The sequence below is a fragment of the Cebus imitator genome, unplaced genomic scaffold, assembly GCF_001604975.1.
Source record: "Cebus imitator isolate Cc_AM_T3 unplaced genomic scaffold, Cebus_imitator-1.0 Scaffold42, whole genome shotgun sequence".
NCBI lineage: Eukaryota > Metazoa > Chordata > Mammalia > Primates > Cebidae > Cebus > Cebus imitator.
Window position 1 is genome coordinate 2,275,730 of NW_016107357.1, and position 22,072 is coordinate 2,297,801.

Genomic DNA, 22,072 nt, shown 5'->3' on the forward strand with positions numbered 1-22,072 from the left:
AACAAATACGGTTCCATCTGTGGAACTTACTTCATCCAGGGGTTGAACTCTGATTGTGAGAGATTTACAAAATAAAGCCAAACCAAATAATTACAAATACAAACAAAGTTACATTCCCTCAAAGTAAATACAGTGGTGATGATGATGATACTTATTATTATTATTACACATTTTTGGTTAAGGATTTGGTAAAAAGTATAACTTCTTACTCTCACAACACTTTCTTAACAGATGAAAGTGCCTTAATTGTCAGACAGGTTTGAGGCTGCATTTAGAGATTTGCATCTACATTTGGTGAGTTTTATATACCAGGTGCTGCCACCTAAAGATTATGAAGAAATGTGGTTAAGTACCAATCATGAGCATGTATTAGCACACCAGGGCCTTGGAAGGAATAACTCATGCATGGTTGGCTATGTTTTAACCTCTAAGTCAATCTAAGAAATCTAAGGGTAAAGGCAAAAAACAAATGCTTGATTCAATCAAATTGTTCCAAAAGTCAAAATAGTTCAATAGTTCAACACACACACAAACTTCTCTTTACAGAATAAGTTGCTAAGGATTAATTATTGCAGAGATTAGATCCATCATTCTGAATATTTGAGAAAAAAAGTGAACTCACAGAAAATTAATCATTACTTGTCTTTTATAAATGATAATATAAAATGTTTAAATTATCTGATTCTTAGTATGTTATATATAACCAGAATTTCTATCCTTATTAGAAAATGTTTAAAAATTTAATTTTTATTATTTAAAAATATTGATCATATAAATCCAAAATATTTCTCTGAACAACATCTAGCTAGGCATTTCATAATTTAATCTGTCATACTGTCTTTGTTACTAAATTATTTTGAAATTTGTAAAGCATTTTGGAAATTTGGATGGCATATCTTAGCACATTTTTTAAAAGAATGTGGATGTTGTTATGACTTAGGTGACCAGAAAAGTTAGTTCAATTCCTAAAATGAAGAATCTAAGCCTTTCCCGTTACAGCTCCTAAATTTGAACTCAGTCTTTGATCTTTTGAGCCTGCTGGCCAGTGCCTACAGACTATTACATTTTCTAGCATATTCTCTACCTTGCTGCCAGAATTATCTTTCTGAAACCAAATTCTCACGCTTTGACATCAAAATATCAGTGGATTCCCTTTACCTATAAGATAAAATTTTAACATTTTAAAAGGCTTTTAACATTTATCAATTTGCAGCCCCAATTCTTGACACTGCAAGATATACATAAAACATGCCAGTCCCATTGTATTAATCTCTTCTCATGTTGCTAATAAAGACAAACTTGAGCCTGGGTAATTTATAAAGGAAAGAAGTTTAACTGACTCACAGTTCCACATGGCTGGGGAGGCCTCACAATCGTGGTGGAAGGCAAAGGAGGAGCAAAGTCACATCTTGCATAGCAGCAGACAAAAGAGCTCGTGCAGAGGAACTCTCAGTTATAAAACCGTGAGATCTCGTGAGACTTACTCACTCTACGAGAAAAACTGCCAAATAATTCAATTATCGCCACCTGGCCCCACCCTTGACACGTGGGGATTATTACAATTCAAGGTGAGATTTGGATGGGAACACAGCCAAACCATATTACTAATCAGCAATTTTCTGGTCTTCGGAGATACCGTGTTTTTCGGTAGTAATACTTCTTTGCCTGTGGTATTGCATCTGTTATGCTAATAATGATGATGATACTACTAATAATGATAGTGACAACCATTAATCAAGGATTTGCTATGTAGTACAAACTGCTAAGCACGTCATACAGATCATTGTCTTTTGATTTAGTATTTTCTATGAACATCCCTGCTTTGCAGATGTAAAAACAGATGCTTATGGGAAATAAGTTGAATAAATGGTTAAGGGTGTTTCCTGCATAAAAAACTAAAACAGTCATTTTGGAGAGTATGCTTATAATCCGAATGCAAGGAATAGTATTTTAACAGATTATTAATGCATATATTCTTTGGTCTTGAGAGAATTACTTTCCTTTTGTGAGCCTCAGCTTCTGTCATTTTCCATCTTTGAAATGAAAGAATTTGTAGATCCTTTGACTTGGACTCCCTGCTACCCACATACTAAGTAAAACTGGCAGACTAATGAGGCAAAGAGTTTACAGCAGATTTCAAATATCAAGTGTAATGTAAATACATGCAAAATAACACATCTGTTTATTTACCTTTACAAATCCAACCATTGCATTTTAAAGTGAGTAAGGATAAAGAGAGGGCTGGAGTATTGTCTTAGTAGCTATTTCACCACATGGAAGGAGTGAGCAAAACTATTTCTCCTAACCTCTCTGTTCCTGTGATTCAGATAGTGTTTCTTATCCAACATTTGTGAGTGGAAATCTAGCTATAAATAAAAGAGGCTGCAGAGAAGAAACATGCTTTTATCAATCAGATGGAATTGGGAAGAATTTTCTCCATGGCTTCTTGAGAAATTCTATGAGAATATATTAGAAATTTCTTTTTGAGATGGTAACCTGTATGGCAATCTGAAGCCTTGGTATGATGATATTCAGTGTGAGAAAGAGATACTGCTGTTTGTTCTCTGAGTTACAGACACTGTGCTAGAATTATGTAAGAAAAATGGTAATAATATTACTGTTGAATAAATGAATGGTAGCTAAATTTGAGCACTTACTATGTGTCAGGCTCTATTCTAAGCACTTAGTAAGCATTGGTTTATTTAATCCTCATTATATATAAATCACCTGTGAGAGAGAGAGAGGATTCAGGATTGAATGAGGAAAAAGTGAGACACAGTTGCAGCAGGGACCTTGGCTAAGCTTGAAGGACTCTCTGGAGCTGGGTTAGTCCTACAGAGACAGCATCCCAAACTGATGCAAATGGTCCAGGCCTTTGTATTCTTGCCTTGACAAGAAAGTGAATTCAGGCTGTCCCCAACCAGGGAGGGTAATCCTGGTTGAGACCGCATTCTATGTATGACTGAAGGATTCCCAAAAGGAATTCATCTGAGATATAACAGGAGCCAGAACTCCAAGCAGCTGGGAGAATGAATGCTCAGGCTTAAGGGATGTGGGAGCACAGAGTTGGCAGCTACCAAAGCATCCATTATACCAAAATATAGGGTAAAGGCAGAAGGTGGCAAGAGAGGAGGATGAAGAGAAAGGGAGGATCAAAGTCCTGGCTAATTTTGGATGACATTCCAGGTATTTTGAACTTAAGTGTGTAAGCCAGTGGCTCTCAAACATTTCTATCTCAAAATCTCTTTACAAACTTAAAAAGTAATAGGACCCTAAAGAGCTATTGTTTATATGAGTCACAGCTATTTATTTCATCATATTATAATTAAAACTAAGAAATATGCATTTTAAAAAAACATTTATTAACTTATTTTTAACATATAACAAGCCCATTATGTACAAATTAAGATAAAATACCTTTATGAAAATAACTTTATGTCTTCCAAAACAAAGAAAGTTTAGGAAGGAGTGTCATTATTTTACATTTTTGCAAATGTCTCTAAATATCTGCTTACTAGAAGACACCTGGATTTTTATATCTGCTTTAACTATGATATCTCACTTTATGAAGCTTTGAATAAACTCCACTGAGAATGACTGCTATAGGCAATAGTGAGTCACTGAAGGATTTTAAGAAGCATGCACTAAAATCTGAATTACTACTATGATTGTAGTATAGAGAACATATCTGGAGGCACAAAGTCTATTCAGAGATGAGAGATTATGGAGGTTTGAACTAAGAGCACAGTCATAGGTATGGAGATGTGTGGATATCTTTGAAGTACATTTTTGAAGTGAAATGAACAGGATTTGGTAACTGGATACGAGTTGTGAAAATCCAGAATGACTCATGTTTTCCCACTTGAATATTTGAATGAATAAAGATTTTCCATTATCTGAAAATGAGAACATGGAGAGTAAAGGCTCATCGAATTCAACTGATACTTTGGGATTGGATTCAACTGTTGTCTTGGGTAGAGCTCCCTGGAAGCAAAGCCTAAGACAGACATTCTTTCTATGTGATTTATTAGGGGATGATCTCAAGAGAAGGAGGATAAGGAGAAATGAAATGAAGAGGGAGAAAAGCCAAACACCTAGTGTCAGGTGGAGACTTGCTTCACCCCCTATGAGCTCTGGAGCACAAGTTATACCACAGAGCTGGTTATATTTTGAGTTAAAAGGGCCAGACTTTTGCAGCCCTGTGTCAGCCAAAGATTGGCCAAAGTCTGGGGAAGGTATCCTCCTGGGCCAAGCACATTCCCTTTAGTTGAGGACATTGGAAGTCTGTTGGTTAGTGTACCACCTTCATCTTAGTCAAATTGTCTGGATAATTTGCTGCAGCTTCTATGTCAGCACTTGCTGTTTTTATGTTACAGAGATGCTGTTTTGCTTAAACCTCAAGAACCAATCTCTGCTTGCTTCCAACTTTTCTTCTGAAGCTTCCTCACCTCTCTCAGTCCTCATAGAATTGAGCAGCGTGAGGGCCTTGCTCTGGATTAGGTTTTGGCTTAAGGGAATGTCATGGCTGGTTGATATTGTATCTGGACCACCAAAACTTTCTTCAATACCAGCAATCAGGCTATTTTTGCTTTCTTATTGTTCCTGCATACACTGGAGTAGCACTTTCAATTTCCTTCAAGGGCTTTTACTTTGTATTTACAACTTAGCTAACTGTTTGGTGCAAGAGGCCTAGCTTTTAAATTATGTTGGCTTTCAACATGCTTTCCTTGCTAAGCATAAATATTTCTAGCTTTTGATTTAAAGTGAGAGATGTTCAACTATTTCTTTCATAATAAACAGGGTTATTAGTTGTCCTAATTTCAATGCTGTTGTGTCTCAGGGAATAGGGAGGCCCAAGGAGAGGGAGAGAGACAGGGAACAGCCGGTCAGTGGAGCTGTCAGAACACACACGGCATTTATTGATTAAGTTTGTTTAATCTGTACCCAATCTGATGTGGGCACAGTTCATGGTGCCCCCAAACAACTACAATAGCAATATCAAAAATCACTTATCAGAGATTACCATAATAGACACAATAATAAAAATTTGAGATATTGTAAGAATTACCAAAATGTGACACAGAGACAAAAAGTGAGCACACACCTTTGGAAAAATGACACTGATAGATTTGCTCAACTCATGTTGCTACAAACCTTCAATCTGTAAAAAACAACATATAAAAAACAGAATAAAGTGAAGTGCAATAAAATGAGGTATACCTTTATCTCATTTTCCATAAAATGAAATTTTATGGAAATTTTCCATAAAAAATTAAAATTGTATCCAGTGACTTCCTTTCAGGGGGTTAATGCATCACAGTTCTAGAACCATTTAATTAGGAGCTGTACTTAAAAATGGAGCAGACAACATATCTACCCAATCTTTAAACTGTAAAGGAAATCCGGGGTGCCCACCAAAATATTCAACACTATCTACTACATAGGCTCACCAATCCAGGGAAATATTCAGAATCAGCTTATAAGTGAACAAGCATTCCGAAGAGAAGAATGGCCAGTGAGGAATACTAGAGTTAATTCTACCAGTTATTCTTACAACTTTAGTCTTTTTTCTTTCTTAACCAGGTGAGCACATAAGTGGGAGTAATTGTGTATCCTATTTTGATTTATGGCTCCTAGAATTGACACTCTACATTTTTCTTTCTAGAATAGTGAAAACTAGCTGAGTGCATAGAAGGACCCAAACCTCTTAAACTAGATTGATTTTCATTGCCTTAATTCACTTTTCCTTTTCTGCTTTGATGTCTTACTGACTGTTGAGCTAGAATGCTAAATCACAGGTATGCACATACTCACATGAGGGACTTATAGACAGGAGGCTTTAATGACCACCGTGTGCCCAGATAATTTGGACCCATGATTAAAATCAGACATTTTAAAAGTTATTTTCAACCTGAGGCCATGTGCTTACCTTTCACCCCTCCTCATCAATGCAGAGCCACAGTTTGCAAAAGATCCTGTTTCTTTGATTTTATTTTGTGGTTTCAAAGGTAGGAAAGAATTCCACCTAGTTTGGAATTATAGCTAACTACAGGTAAAGAATGTTACTATGTGTGCCTTGGTCCACTAGAGCCAAGGATAATATAGGGAACTAGCCCAAGACATTAAAATGTCTGCACCAATTGTGGTCATTGTGTCGGGGTTCAGGACTCATTAGGAGCAATCTTTGTTGATGGATCTTGGTGTGTGGGCTTGTGTCCCAAGTGAGGACCATCAAGCCAGTGAATGAGTTGGCACTGCCAGAAGGTTTGCAGGCAGGCTTTGAATCTGAGATCATATTCTAAAACTGAGTTATAAACTTATTAGAGCAACCACCTCCACTTATTGTCAGTTCATGAAACTTCAGAAAGGAGAAAGACTTGGGTGGTGGAGGCAGGTAGGGAACAAAAGTAAAACTTTCCCTGTGTCTGTGAATCCATGAATCTGAAGATCTTGGTGTGATGTCCCTGGTTCTTAGAAGCCTGTGGTTTATAAAAAGCAGTTTGTGATCCATTAGTTGATCAGGAAATCAACTGAGGAAGCTGCAATCACCTTTTGCAAAAAATCTCAAAATAAACAGGAAAAAAAATCAAAGTATAACACAAGTAGTCAGAATAGAAATGTTCTATAAAATACATATTTCAACTATATTTATATTCAAAATTGTATGTGTGTTTGATTGTGATGCAAAATTTAGTTTTAATTATGGTCAAAAAGTTTGAAAGCCGAAGTTTAACCCTGCGGCCCAATGAGAAGAGCAATGCCTTTTCTCTGCATCTTATGGTCCTTTCTGGTGTAAATAGGAGATTAAAGTCACTCATTCCACAGTGATGTTGGTTCTCTTAAAGGAAGTCACTACTAAATTAAATAAATTCAAATGAACATGTATATCTCTGTTTTCCCTCATTTCCCTGAAAGTACTGTTGCCTAAAATCCCGTCTTCACACCAGAAGCGCAGTCTGCCTGCTCCAACAATTCCCTTCCTCCCTCCCTCTTTCCTTTCCTCCTTCCTTCCTTGCTTCCTTTCAATGTTGGAAGATTGGAATGAGTATTTTCAGAGTCAGGAAGGTTTAGTAGCCAAGGCAAACTGTGGTTGGAAGCCGAAATTGTAGCAAATAAGCAATTAAGGTGGATACAATGTCCCCATACACCTTCCACAAATATTCCCATCCTGGGGCAGGCCCTCATCACTTCACACCTTGGTTATTGCCATGGCTCCCAGCTCACTCCCTAACTCTAGTCCTTCCTCACGCGACTCCATCCTGCCCACACATGCCAAATTAATACTTCCAATATATTGTTTTCATTATGTAATTTTTCTGCTCAAAATAACTTAAGGCCGCTATCCCCTACAGGTCAAATCTGAACTCCACCCCATGTCATTCTGGACTCTCAGTAATCTTGCTTCTTCTATCTAACCACACTTAACTCTGGGTGCTTCTTAACTTGAAGCCAACTCATGCCCCCTCAACCTCCTGATATTATTCTCAGTACTCTTCATCTATTCTTTATATCTCAACTTATGCAGATTCCTCCTCAAGTTGAACACACGTAAAATTATCTGCATCATTTTTTTGAAATTTTTCTACAGATCCTCATCATTGTTATTTTACTGTTTCATATTAATGTATCTGGTCTCCTCAAGTTACTCAAAGGCAAGTTAATCAAGGGCAAGTTCTCCTGCATGACCCTTGATATGGTTTGGCTCTGTGGTCCCACCCAAATCTCACCTCGAATTGTAATAATCTCCACATATCATGGGATGAAGGCAGTGAGAAGCAATTGAATCAGCAGGGTGGGTTTTCCTGTACTGTTCTCCTGTTAGTGAATAAGTCTCATGAGAGCCGATGGTTTTATAAAAGGGAGTTTTATAAAGGGGAGCTCTCTGGCCTGCCACCATGTAAGACATGTCTTTGCTCTTCCTTTGCCTTCCGTCATGATTGTGAAGCCTCCCCAGCCATGTGGAACTGTGAGTCCATTAAACCTCTTTTCTTTATAATACCCAGTCTTGGGTATGTTTTTATTAGCAGCATGAGAGTGGACTAATACACCCCTCCTGCCTCTCAGGGTGCTATTTAATATTTGCCTATTAAAACAATAGTTAATATTTGCTGAGCATTACCAAAAGCTGTGTTAAAAGTGCATTGTTTAATTTTATTTTAAAACATGTATTATTTTATACGTTCTGTGCAGATGACGGAATGGAGGAAAGAGAAGTAAAGAAGAGCCATCAAATCAGACAAAAGCTATCTGTCTCTGAAGAGACAACCTCTGGGCTCACCCACTGCATTACATTCTTAGAGCTTATAAAAAGTGGTTCTTAAATATTTTCAAGGCTTACAGGCTCTTTCAAGAATTGATAAAAGCATAAAACTCCTTTCCACAAAAATGCATGTATTGCACACTAAATGTCTGCATGCAGTTCCTGGGGGCATGACCTCTGAGGCCTATCTGTGAGTCTTCAGTGTCTATAAGCCCATGTCAGGAATTCCTGTAACAAACATTATGTGATTATAAAATACTCAAAGAAGAGGTTTCTAAAGGGTCCTCCAGAATCAAATTCCAGTAAGCAAGCAAATTTGTATATTACCCTAGAAATTGGAGAGTTGGTGTAATGCGAATGGGAGATATAAGCATCTGTGTGTTGTGTGTGTGTGCTTGTGTGTGCCTTCATGTCTTATCTATAAACACATGCTAAGAAGTCATCTTTATCACATCTTATCTATAAACACATTCTAAGAAGTCATCTTCAGTTTCAGCCTTATTCCGGTAATAAAAATGTCAAGTCTTAAGAGGTGGATATATTCATAGGAGGATTATTATAACCCCCATTCAATCAAAGAAGAAGCTAAAGTCAGAGAAGGTATTTGATCTACCTAAGATTACACAGCTGACTCAGTTTTCTGCCTCTTCACTAGACCTTATTGAAAATCAATGCTCTCTGCAGAGGAACCAGTACTATTAAAGGCAGATTATTGAATGAGGGCTAAGTTGAAAGCAAAGAAATTGGAAATTCATGTTAAAACCATTAACAATAAGTAGTAACAATAGTGCCTTAACAATGATTCCAGATGCCTGGCCTTCATACTTTCACCTGCAGGTGATATTGGTCAATATTTGCAACCCATACGGGATAGCAAAAGTGCTTTTTGAGAAGGTGTAAAGGCTGTTATGATACCTCTACGTGCTAAGTCAGTCCATAAATGTCAATGTGTCTCTTAACATAAACTAGGCTTTCAAGTAAAAAATCACCTGGTTTGTTCTATGTTTGCATTCTGGTGAAATATGTATATTTAAAAATTAGAAAAAAATGAATATTAGCAGCAGTTTATTTATAGCTCATTTCTGGACTTTCAAAGTCTCTGTTTCCAGAATCCCTTATATTTTCTGCCCCATGAATTCCTAATGAGTTCCAGTTGAAAGTGTTACAGTTCCACATTCAGGCTATTAAAGAGAAAAAAGAAAGAGAGAGAAATAAAAAAGAAAAGAAACCTACAAAGTATGTTTCCCTCAACTACTAGGACTTCTAACTGATGTAACTTACCCCCTCCTCTTTCCTCTTAGCAAATGTTGGCAAATATGTTTGCAGTTGGACAGGCCTGCTATGTTTTTAAATCCTTTTAATCCTCTTTATAGTAACAGAAACATTTGAGGCTGATCTTTGAAGACTCTGTGGAGTACAGAACACCTGCAGCTCAGTGCTTTGTGTTAACAAACACCCAGTGTGAGCTTAACACGATTGGGCAGGCACAGAGCTGGCCCCAGAATCTTTCTGGAGTAATGAGGATCTCTCTTCCCCTCTGACCTTGCTTTCCCCAAGTTAAACCTGCTCTGGTAAATGGCACTCTTGCTCTCTGACCCTCACCAAATGACTCAATGAATCATATAAGGGCTCATAAAAATGATTTGCCATACGTCAGAAAGTAGAAAAAACTGAGTTGATTCCAGATTGAGAATCACTCAAATCATTAACAAACCCTCAGTCACTCAAATCACTAACTCAAATCACTAGCAAAGCCTCCTTGCCTCCCTATTCAATGGCTAGAAAAGTTGATTACCAAAGATTAAAACCAATGTTGATGACAGTCTCCCAACCAAGTAGAAAAAAAACAGGTCTTTATCCTCTCTCCTCTTTGTTTTTTTCCTCAACTAATGAGATGAAACTAACATTGTTCACAACCTCTTTGATAACAACTCTTTGAGATCTGTTTACAAGTTAGTAGACGTTTATCTCCCTTAGAGTAGAAATCATATTTGTTCTTTACCATTTATATTTCTGTTCCCTTATGTTACTTGCTCCACTAGTAATCTTCAAGTGGGTTAAATATAATCCCACTGTATTGAAGCTGAATAACTTTTCAAACCAACTCTACACTGAAAAATTTTTATCTAAAGCATACATATATGAATTACTCTTGGTTATCAAAGGATTCACTATAATATTTTTAGATAGAAAAACACTCTCTTGTGTTAAATTTATTTGACGAGTAAATATATGCAGAGCTTTTGGAAAAATACCCAGTGGAAATGTGAGAAACAACTTTGAGTGTTGTCAGGCTATTCCACTCATTAGTTGAAAACAAAAAGACATACGTGTTACTGAGATCAATGGGGGAATCCAAGCATACACTGTGTCTCAGGTCACTTGGACAAAGGGAAAAAAAACAATATTCTTCTTGTATTTTTTTTCTCAGCCTTATTATGGTGCTTGGATTGCCACTAGTCCAATCAGGTCTCTGGGGCTCAGCTCAAGCCTGGGCATCAACACTAAATGTCTGTCCTTTCGAAGTCAATATAAACGGTACATCTTTCCAAATTTTATTCTTCATTCCTTCAACTAAAAAATCAAAGTCCCTCTTTTTTTTTAATTACTTCCATGTCCTCTACAAACCTTTACAAGTCACCACTGAGTGCATCTGCTACAGCTCACTGATGCTGGGTTTAGGTTGCAGAGCATTTCCAAAGTGAATTGTTGAATATTTTTAAAACATGCATTTTGACAAGCTTGAGCAAGCAGGTTTCCCCATGCATTCAGACCTGTTGTTTCTCTGATGGTTGGTTAACTTGCCAATTCAACAAAAAGGAACTAAGAGAAACGGAGAATATGACAAACACATTCATGCTCATACCTAGTGCTTCTGGAACCATAACATTGCTACTCTGATGCTGCTTGTGCATTTAAAATGCGAATGTTTTAATTCTAAGATATATTGCAATTTTCAATTTATTCCTTAACCTAACAAAGGGTAAGTTTTGCATGAATACTGAAAATCATTTGGCAATTCCTGAATTCACTTAAAATATTTATGTTCTTATAGTTCCAGGTTTTAGTATCTTTATAACCAGGAAGATAAAATAATTGATTTTCTTTTTCTTCTCATGACTACTTGCTTACTCAGGTGATGGGTGCCATGAGCAATATGGTAAATTAACAATATTTGACAGGGAATTAGCATTTTAAGTGTAGACCACTTAATATACCTAACTGTGAACTTGAATAAGTTATATAAATTTTTATTCTAAGTTTCTGCATCTATACAAGTATTATGGGATTGAATGAGATTTTATCTGAAGTATTTTTAAGGTCTAGAATCCTATTATCTTATAATATTAAATTTGATTGAAACAAGATGAAAATAACATATTACCACAAATACGAATCTGAATACAATAGAGATCACAGATGTAAAACTTATTTGGTTATCCATGCATATATATATCAATATACATATACATATATATATATATATACACACACACACACACACATATATATATACGTATATTGATACCTACATTTACAAAATTGAAGTTTTTTACTTTAACTAATGTGATCTCACAAGATAAGTAATTTTTTAAAATAGAAGAGAGATAATCTAGAAATAGTAAGAGCCAAAGAAAGCATACTTAGATTCACCAAATAAAAAAAAAGTCTCAGGACCAAATGGGAGGCTTCTGATTTTAGTTATTAAAGGCAAAAATAAAAGAATAAATACTGGACTCAGAGCTAGCATAGGACAGGAGAAAGGCCTTCCCTAAGTTAATTTAGATAAATGTGCTAGACAGATGAAGGAGTTAACACTGCTTCAATGCTTGGAAAACCTTGTACTCAAGAATATAAGCTTTTGTGGGAGGCAGGAGTATTTCATATGAAGGCAGAGTATTTGCTACAGGAACACAGAGTTATTTTTATCAATGTAGTCTATAAGCTCTATTTCTACTTGCACATTCTTACATTCTTAATACAGAGCACATGGAAGTACAAATAGAGAACTATAATACAAACAACCACACAAATTCCTACTGCTTTATCCTGATAAACACCTGAAATTTCTTAGATACTTGCCCTGATGGCCATTTCGCCTACTGCATGATGATAAAGTAGTCTTTCTAATAAGAGTCAAAATGCCCTTTAAATTTATATTTAGAGCCAAAAAAATCATAAAGAAGACAATACTTGGAGCATATACTATAATATTAAGCATTAACAATAAAAAGTCACAATTTATTCCATTTTTGTTCAATTCTCTAATAAAGAAAATAATCTTCCAATTGACAAGATATCTATATCATTGTGGCTAAAAGAATGTGGATGAGAAAATAACTTTCTCTACCAGATGTTCTTCTGATAGAGAACATTAGTATAAACTGATAAAATAAACAGGTCAAGCTATAAAAAAAAAGATTATACTAAGTGCAATATATATATAAATTACACTAAGTGCAAAAATATATATAAGTATATATATTATGTGTATGTGTGCATGTATATAAGTACATTCATACATATATTTTGCACTTAGTAAAACCTATTTCTTTTAGAGCTTGATCTATTTATACATAGTATATGTAATACTGTAATGTATATTTTATATATAATATATACTACACTATAACATATATATACTATATAATATAATATATATAATGCTATATATAATATATACTATTATGTTACATAATAGAATATATTCTATATTATATATTTATAAATATATTAAATTTACAAATATATAATTTATGTATTTTCTAAATTGTATTATAATACAATATAATATAAATTATATATTTATAAAAATTTTTAAATTTATGTTATATAAGATATTTTAAATAATATAATTTTATAATATATTATGTATTTATATATAATAATAGATATTATTACATGTAAGAATATATAATACATGTTCACACACACATGCCTATATTTATATATAGGAGCTGTTACACACAATAGAATTAGGTGATAGATATTGATTTCATATGTAATTTATAAGCACACATACACACACATGCACAAACATTCACACTGGGAGGCCATACCCTTGGGTATGTTACTGGAAAAGATTCATAGAGGCTACACGGACTGAATCCTGCAGGAGAGATCTGATTATAGTACACGTTGCACCTCAGAATTACCAGTTAAGAGAGCTGCAGTGTTTCTACACTAGTGTACCCAACAGTCACTGGTTAAGACCTGCCCTCAGGAAGCCATTTATTCTCATAACGGCTCCGCATGAGCATAGGCTATGTAGCTCTAACCACCTGAGGCAGCCCTACAGAAAAAAAAAAATGGTTGCTGGATGAGAATGGGAGAGCAACCTTGTGGTCAGTGTGCAGGAAAATGGAAATGGATTTGAGGGAATGCAAGCCAAGCACTGACAGCTGCTGCTACATTCCCTCAGAGGAGATTTGCACTCAACGTGTGTCTGGGCTCTCTTTCTTCAGATTCTCACCAACTATTGGAAAACTATTCAGACAGCAGATATCAACTCTAGGGATGACTCAAAGGAGGGAGGAATAGCTAAGTTAGATCAAGACTGGAAACCGTTTTTGAATCACAGACTCAAATTAACAGAATAAAATTTGATGGGGATACAATAAAGCCCTCCCACTTAGCCTCCAAAAATCATCTGGATAGGTGTGAGATGAGGAAGAGGTGGAGTAACAACAATTTATGTGGAAAAGACAAGGCCTTGCAGTTAACACAAGTTCAATGTGAGTCAATTACGCCATAATGCAATAGTACGCCGGACCTCACACAGAGAGACAGTTAAAGAACTAAATAAAGCTGCCTAACACAGACCAGGAAAGAATTAGGATAAAAAGACTGACTGTGAAAGGGGGTTATATTTATTTCATATTCTCTAAAGGGGAAAACTAAATAAAAAGAGTAGAAAATACAGTAAGGCAGATTCTGACTCAGGATAAGAAAGAACTTTTTAATCATTAGTGCCAGACACATGCTTTTTTAAATAAGTGCTTGGAGTTGTCTAACCTGAGGCTGGATGAAATTCTCCAGATATGCTGTGGAGAGGATTTTTGTTTAGAATACGGAAGAGAGGAGTTTGGAGTGAGGACTCTGCATCCCCATTCAACCTAATCCTTCCATGATTCTGTAAATTTGTTTGGCAATTTTGAATGAAATGGCTCTCATATAAGCAGGAAACAACCAGAAGCACAAAGAGAAATACACAGGAGCCTGGAGAATCCACCAATAGATCTCTAAGTCACGGGATTATTGAAATTGGCAGTACATATTGAGCATCATTCAAAATTTGTGCTCTACTATCAGTATTTGGAAGGTAATGGGAAAGATTTGCTAACCCTGGTTACCTTTGCTTATGTGATGTAAGGAAAGCCAGGTGGAAAAAAAATCTTGGAAAATTTTCTTATGGAGAAAAAGGGGAAACTTGGACAAGTAAGGGGAAAGAAAACACAATGATGGGAAAAGAGAAACACTGTGCATCTACTCACCTTTGCTCACCCCTATTTCCTACTCATTGTTGTTTTGGATGTATTTACTTTCTTCTCCTCTGGGTCCGATCAACGGCTGACCACATCTGTTCAATTGGAAGTATACGTCATCTTGGTTTTGGAATATAGGCAAATATGCACTTAGTTTTTCTCCAAGCCAGAAGGTTGCTCAATGTTTAAGGCTTGTGCCAGTGGAAAGCCAGGAAACAGGGAACAATGGTATCAGGATAGAGAGCCATGCAGTAGAGAAGATTAGATTGTTGTCATTCTACATGCCTGTGGGCCACTGCTGTGACCTTTTCAAAAAAGGATCATCCTACCCATAAAATAGAACACCACACAAATTATGATGATATCTTTATCTAAAAAACCTCTATCTTCTAAGATCTCAAAGTATTTTGACTACTTAACAAATTAATCTTTACAAATTTCCTAAGGAGATTGCAACAATTATTATCTTCATTTTACATATGAAAAAAACCCCAAGATTAGTGAAGGAGTATAAAGAATAAATGGAAGGATCTGAAGAGGAGAATGGAAGTCTCTTGGAACCCAGTTCAAAAGCTATGTAATAATCATCCAGGTTTCCCTGAACATAATTTTTATTAGAACTGATGATCCCTAAACAAATATGTTAGAGGCCTTAGGAAATAAGGTCACCTGGAGAGGTTTTGAAATAACAGAATAATTATGTTACATCCATCTGATTTGGCAAGGAAACTTTTAAAACTTGCTGCAATATAAGCTTTAAACACTGCAACCTCTTAAACAAAGGACATACAGAACTGTACTGATTATTCTCACTTTTGGGGCTAAATTTCCTACCCTAGTTAGGTATGTATTTAGGTCCAAGGTGTTTACAAACATTACTGTTTGAGGTACTATGGCTGTTTTTTATTATCCATATTTAAACACACACATACATACACATATACACACACAGCAAAAGAAGAAAGTAATGCATAGGCTATATCTTAATAATAATAGGAGATATAATCTCAAAATTCTCTGGATTGCTTTTGGAAGAATACCATAAAGATGTAATGTTCAGTTCCTGGGCATGGTAGCTCACATATGCAATGGCAGGAAGGCCAAGTTGGACAGATCACTTGAGCTCAGGAGTTCGAGACCAACCGAGGCAACATGGCAAAATCCCATCTCAAAAAAAAAAGAAAGAAACATACACACACAGAGGAATTCGTTGTTGGAATTAAAGGATCAACTGATTTTTATTTTATTTTATTTCATTTTATTTTTGAAACAGGATCTGGCTCTTGTCACTGAGGCTGCAATGCAGTGGCATGATCAAAGCTCACTGCAACCTCTGCCTCCTCGGCACAAGCCATTCTACCACCTCAGGCTTCCAAGTAGTTAGGATTATAGGTGCATGCCACTGTGCTTGTCTGATTTTTGCATTTTCTGTAGAGATGGGATTTTACCACGTTGCCTAGACTGTTACTAAACTCCTCAGCTCAAGAGATCCTCCCATCTCAGTGTTCCTGGGATTAAAGGTATGAGCTACCCAGCAACTAATCATTTGATCTTTATGGATTTTTTCCAAAAGCAATCTGGAGAATTTCGAGACTATATCTTTTATCATTATTAAGATATAGCCTATGCTTAGTTTCTTCTTTTACTTCACATTCAGTTCCAAATTACACAAGCAAATGATTTACACTAAATGCATTTAGAATATTCTTGCAGCAGAAAAGTGGACAGGTATTGTGAAGATGATATCAAAGGCTGACGCAAATACACATGTGCAAAGGTTTGATTCCTGGCTCTGCAGCTCTTGATGGATATAGTACTTTGGTGGCAAAGGAGAGCAAATAATAGATTGAATAACTTTTTCAAGCTAGATGAGCACAATAAAAATGTACTGGATCAAAAATTTCCTGCCTACAAGGATAAGGAAATCAAAACAGCTGAATATTTAAGAAACTTAAAAACTATTTTATTCAGTAAGGATGAACACATATGCTTGGAATCCAATGTTCATTTGCCTTTTTGCTCTCCTCCATATAGAAACAGACTGAGGAAAATCCCATATGTAAAAATTGAAACCAGGCAACAACCTTTCTGATTATAAACTGGAATAAAATCTGGAGCCAAACTAAGAAAATAAAACAAAATCTGCAATAAAAAGAATACAATATAGAAACTCCTGAGTTTACTATTTGTCTCTTTAGAGGTGTTAAAAAATAGCCACAGCACCTCCAACAGTGAAGTTTGTAAATACCTTGGGCCTAATAGATTGTAGAGGTCATTTGCACTTAATAAGCTGCAAGTTCCTTTTACAACTACAATAAAGCTCTCTCATGTTTACTTGTTGTGAATAAAATGGACGTAGAGATAGTAGAGACTGCAAAGCAAAGTGAAGAACTCTTGAATACAAGACTGAGAAATCCTAGATATATACTACTGGACACTAAGAGAAGCAATTAATTCTCATCCAAAGTTCGATGAAAAATATGTAAACATTTGTAATCAGGTCCTAATTAGCAGGCATTTATTGAATGTGGACTATGCTTTGAGTGCTGTGTGTAACTGTAGCTCTTAAACTTTATAGCTAATTGGAAACCACCTGGAAAGTTTGTCAAAAATTCAAATTTCCAATTCTCATCTTTGGACATTCTGATTAGTAGGTCTGGGGTGGAACCAGTATATCTGCATGTTAATCAAACACTCTAGGTTGTGCAGATGTTCTCTTGATCAAATTCTTTTTTTTTTCCACATGTATTTTAGATTCCAGGAGTGTATTTGCAGGTTTGTTAGCTGGGTATATTGTGTGATGGTGAGGTTTGGGGCATGAATAATCTCATCATCCAGTACTGAGCATATTACTCAATAGCTTTTCAACATTTTACCCCCACCCTCCCTCTAGTAGTTCCCAGTTTCTGTTCTACTCTTTATGTCCATGAATACCCAGTGTTTAACTCCCACTTACAAGTGAGAATATGTGGCATTTGGTTTTCCGTTCCTGTATTAATTCACTTAGGATAATGGCCTTCAGCTGCATCCATGTTGCAGCAAAGGACATGGTTCCAATCATTTTTATGGTTGTGTAGTATTTCATAGTTTATATGTACCACATTTTCTTTATTCAATTGACCATTGATAGGCACCTAGATTGATTCCATGGTTTTGCTATTGTGAATAGGGCTGTGATGAACATGTAAGTGCATGTGTCTTTTTGTCACATGTAGAAAGATTTTTAGTAGGAGAGACTTGTTTTCTTTTGAATATATACCTAGTACTGGAATTACTAGGTCAGATGATAGTTCTAAGTTCTTTGAGAAATCTCCAAATTGCTTTCCGTGGTGGCTGAAATATTTTACATTCCCACCAACAGTGTACAAGCATTCCCTTTTCTCCCCAGCTTCCTCACCAGCATCTTTTTTTTTTGGGGGGGGGAGCTTTTAGTAATTGCCATTCTGACTGGTGTGAGATGGATCTTATTGTGGTTTTCATTTGCATTTCTCTGATAATTAGTGATACTGAGTATTTTTTCATGTGTTCATTGGCTGCTTATACGTCTTCTTTTAAGATGTGTCTGTTCATGTCTTTTGCCCATTTTTTAATGAGGTTATATGTTTTTGGCTTGTTCGATTTTTAAATTCCTTATAGATTCTTGATATTAGATCTTTGTTGAAGGCATAGTTTGAGAAGATTTTCTCCCATTCTGTAGGTTGTCTGTTTATTCTGTTGATTGTTTTGATGTGTAGAAGCTCTTTTGTTTAATTGGGTCCCACTTATCTATTTCTGTCTTTATTGCAATTGCTTTTGAGGACATAATCATAAATTATTTCCCAAGGCTGATATGCAGAATGGAGTTTTCTAGGTTTTCTTCTAGGAGTCTTACAGTCTGAGGTATTCCATTAAAATCTTTAATCCATCTCGAGTTAAATTTTGTTTATGTAAATGGTAGGGGTCCAGTTTCATTCTTCTGCATAAGGTTAGTCAGTTTATTCCAGCACTGCTTATTGAATAGAGAGTCCATTCCACCAGCTTATTTTTGTCTACTTTGTCAAAGATCAGATGGCTGTAGGTATGCATCTTTATTTCTGGGCTCTCTATTTTGTTCCATTTGTCTATGTGCCCATTTTTGTACCAGTACTATGTTGTTTTAGTTACTGTAGCTTTACAGCATAGTTTGAAGTTGAGTAATGAGATGCGTCTGTTTTTGTTCTTTTTGTTTAAAATTGCTTTGACTATTTGGACTATTTTTTTGATTCCATATGAATTTTTGAATAGTTTTTCTAATGCTGTGAAAAATGACTTTGGTAATTTGATAGAAATAGTGTTGAATTTGTAGATTGCTTTAGGCAGTATGGTCATTTTAACAATATTGCTTCTTCCAATTCATGAGCGTGGAATGTTTGTCTATTTGTGTTTTGAACAAATTCTACTAATAAGAATTTCTGGGTAAATGAGAAGCACAATTTTTGAGGGCTTTTAGTCATAGAGTAGGTTTACCTCTTCTATTCATCTTAGACATAAGCTTGATTTCCTTATCTTCAAAGTAGATGATAAAATCACAGTTAGAATTGTCATATCATACATGTAGGGACTAGATACACAGTAGGTGTCCAACAAATGTTCTCTTTCTTATCAGTTCTATTGCTCTAATAAGAAGTAAATGAGGCAATATGTATGTGTCCTGTCTACGTGGTACTCCAGATATGTTTAGAGGAGCACACTATATATCCCAAAGATATGAGAATGCTATTTTAATAATTTCAGTGAGACTGCATCAATTTAAAATGAATTACTGGATCATATTTTACATATGCATTAATTTCTCTTGGAAATAAAATTAGTGAGTCATATGATACTTACATGTTTAATATTACAAGAAACTCCCTGTTTTTCAAAGGTTTAACCAATTTATAACTCCCTTTAGCCGTGTACAAGGGTTCCAGTTGCTCCACAGCATAGCTAGTCTTTCAAATTTTAGCCATTCTAATGAATATGCAGTATCTCAATGTGTTTTTAATCCATGTTTTCCTAACAACTGTTGACTTAACAATGTTGAGTCATTGTTGGATGTTGAGCATATTTTCATGTGCTTATTAGCTGCATTATTGGGTGTATTATTGTGAAGCATTCACTCAAATATTTTGCGCATACTTTAAATAGAGATGGTTGCCTTCTTATTCTTGAGTCTTTATTACACACTGGGTAGAAGTCTATTAACAGATATACAGAGAGTAAATATTTTCTCACAGTCTGGGATTTGCTTTTATATTTTCTTAACTCTCTTTCGAAAAGCAAAATTTTAATTATGATAAAGTCAAATTATATATTTATATATGTAAATATATATATGTATATGCATACATATATACACATGTATAACTGGCTTACATAGTTATGGAGGCCAAGAAGTTTCAAGATGTGCAACTGGAAAGCTGGACACCAGGATAGCCAATGGTGTAACTTCCATCTGAATCTGAGGACCAGAGAACAAGAAGAGCCAATGGTGTAATTCTCAGTCCGAGTCTGTCCGAAGGCAGGAGAATACCAGTTTCCCTGTCAGAGAGAGTAAATTCTCCATTACTTAGCATTTTGTTCTATTTAGGCCTTTACAGATTGGATGAGGCCCACTCATACTGGGGAGGGCAATCTATTCAGTCTGCTGATTCCAATATTAATCTCATCCAAAACATACTCACAGGCACACTCAGAATAATGCTTAATCATATATCTGGACACCAAATGGCTCAGCCAAGTAGACACAATATTATTACATTATTTTGTTCTTGTATTATTAAGTAGAAATATACAGGTATTGATCGACTTACCACCTATGCAACTTACGACCATTCGACTTTACGACCACAATCGCTAGCCATGGCTGCTCCGCGTCTGGCAGCACAAACGTTGCCCAGCTGGGCGTACGACAGTGCGGACCAGCTTCCAGCAGCACTACTATCTCTGCGTGTGCCATTTCAACTGTACATATAGCCTACTCAACTTATGACCAAATCGTGTTACGACCGGTCCACGGTCCCGACCGTGGTCGTAAGTCGAGCACTAGCTGTAGACTCATTTTTTTCTAGGTACGTGATGAGTAACATTTGTTGAATTATTTTGGTGCCCTAGTCTATTATAAATTGATCTTTTATCTTTGGATCATTTTTATGCTTTTAATTTTGTTTCTTTGATCTTTAATCTCTTTTCAATGCACCATTGTTTTGATTGCCACTTTTATACAATGTGTGGGAAACAAGCTTATTTCCTTTTTTCAAAATTGTTTTGGCTGTTGTAGAATTTTTTCCATTTCAACATAAATTTTTGAATCAGCTTGTCAAGTTCTATGCAAAAAACATGTCAGTCTTGTACATATTTTATTAAATATATTCTAAAGTTTTTCTGTGTTTTTGTGATACCTTTGTAAATAATATTTTAAATATTATTCCTATATTGTTACATATAGTGATACTCATGAATAGTAATATAATTGATTTTTGAATATTAAACTTGTATCTTACAACCTTCCTAACTTCACTAATTCTAGTAGGTTTTTAAAAAATTTTTGTTTTTGTAGATTCCTTGTAATTTACTATGTATGTTATAAATGCTGTCATTTTGCAAATACAGTTTTAATTCTTTCTTTCTAATTTATGTGTCTCTTATTTATTTTCTTGCCTTATTGTACTAGTTAGAATTGCCAGCATAATTTTTAATGTAAATGATGAAAGTGAACATCTTTGCCTTGCTTACTATTTCAAGGGGACAGTATTCAATTTATTGTAATCTTAATTATAGGGTTTTTTGTAAATAACAATTATTAAATTAAAGCTTATTTTGTCTGATATAAGAATAGCTACTCCTGCTTGCTTTTGGTGTCCATTTGCATGGAATATCTTTTTCTACCCCTTTACCTTAAGTTTATGTGAGGCCTTATGTGTTAGGTGACTCTCTTGAAGACATCAGATAGTTGGTTGGTGAATTCTTATCCATTCTGCTATTTTGTATCTTTTAAGTGGAGAATTTAGGCCATTTACATTCAATGTTAGCATTGAGATTTAAGTACTGATCTATTCATCACGCTATTTGTTGCCTGAATTCCTTATTTGTATATTTGTTTTTTCATTGTGTTATTGTTTTATGGGTCCTGCGAGATTTATGCCTTAAGGAGGTTCTATTTTGGTGTATTTTGAGAATTTGTTCAAGATTTAAAGCTCCTTTTAGTACATCTTGTAGTGCTTGCTTCACAGTGGCGAATTCTCTCAGCATTAGTTTGTCTGAAGAAGACTGTATCTTTCCTTCACTTACGAAGCTTAGTTTTGCTGGATACAAAAATCTTGGTTGA

General features: G+C 35.4%; 1 pseudogene; it reads right to left on the reverse strand.

The window, feature by feature from the left end:
* LOC119470843 overlaps positions 1 to 20,704 on the reverse strand; it is a 41,254-nt pseudogene extending 20,550 nt beyond the window's left edge.
* Positions 20,705 to 22,072: the final 1,368 nt, after the last annotated feature.